At 48.7% G+C, this 1,128-nt stretch overlaps 1 protein-coding gene across 5 annotated transcripts in view; it reads right to left on the bottom strand.

The window, feature by feature from the left end:
- Positions 1–1,128, bottom strand: part of LOC106468090 (DNA polymerase subunit gamma-1-like) — a 62,444-nt gene that overhangs the window by 13,050 nt on the left and 48,266 nt on the right. The gene's annotated exons all lie outside the window — the stretch shown is intronic.

Below are 1,128 nucleotides of genomic sequence, written 5' to 3' on the forward strand. Positions count from 1 at the left end.
AAGTCGACTGCCAACTGGCACGAAGCTGCGCCTTGAAAACAGGGCCATAGTCCATGTATGGGACAGGCACGGCCGTGATGGCACCAGAGCAGACGGACTTAGCTGTCGGTGTCAGCGAGCTCGTTCCCATGAATACCGACGTGGACAGGGATCCAGAAAAACTGGATCGAAATAGAAGATAGAGAGAAGTGGGCCAATCGATGATGAGTATTGACGAGAACAGGGTGAGAACTAACATTAAGCGATTCCAGGGCCAGTAGAGAGCTAAGAATATCAGTGTAAATAGTACAATTACTGTACTGGAGAACCCTTCGGTTTACGACCACACCGTTTTTCTTTACTAGATGGAGGTCGATTGACCTCCATGGATCCTGCCCTTGAACAAGCGAGCAGATTTCTGTCATCAGATTGAGAATCCAATGACTGAGAACGTGATCGAATAATCGTCCTGCATTTAGGGGCCAAAGAAGGACCTGCACGGACACCAGAGGCTGATGCCCAAGGAGGTTGACCCAGGCAGTCACCGGAAGGAACAGTGGGGACAGAGATTGGAGTAGATGTAGACTGATCAACTCTATTATCCATGAAGGGCAGAAGACCCCACACATGGCTTGAAAAAGACTCAGATGGAGGCACGGAAAGGTCCGTCTGCACTCCCCCTGTAGCAGTGGAGTGTAGTGCAGAGGCATATGGCTGCAATGTAGGAGGGAACAATAGCTTCCGAGCCTCAGGATAAGAGATGTTATTTAGAGTCTTCAAACGCTGTACCTCTTTTTCCTCCACACACTTAGGGCAAGACCTAAAGTAGGAGGGGTGGGAATCACTACAATTAACACAGTGAGAGTCCATTTTGTACTCGTAGGAGTCATGGTCCTTGCCACCACAACGAGCACACGTCACAGAACCACGACAAGATGTCTTTGAGTGACCGAACCGCTGACACTGAAAAACATCGGAGAGGGTTGGGAATATAGGGCCGTACATTACAGTTCAAATAACCTGCTTTAATGGTGGCAGGTGGACGTGGTGATGAAAACGTCAAAATTAAAACTGAGGTCGGCACCATAATTCCATCTTGACGAGTAGAGATCCTTCGACCTGCTGAAACACCTTGATTGGAGAAACCAG

Source organism: Limulus polyphemus, unplaced genomic scaffold (assembly GCF_000517525.1).
Source record: "Limulus polyphemus unplaced genomic scaffold, Limulus_polyphemus-2.1.2 Scaffold2868, whole genome shotgun sequence".
NCBI lineage: Eukaryota > Metazoa > Arthropoda > Merostomata > Xiphosura > Limulidae > Limulus > Limulus polyphemus.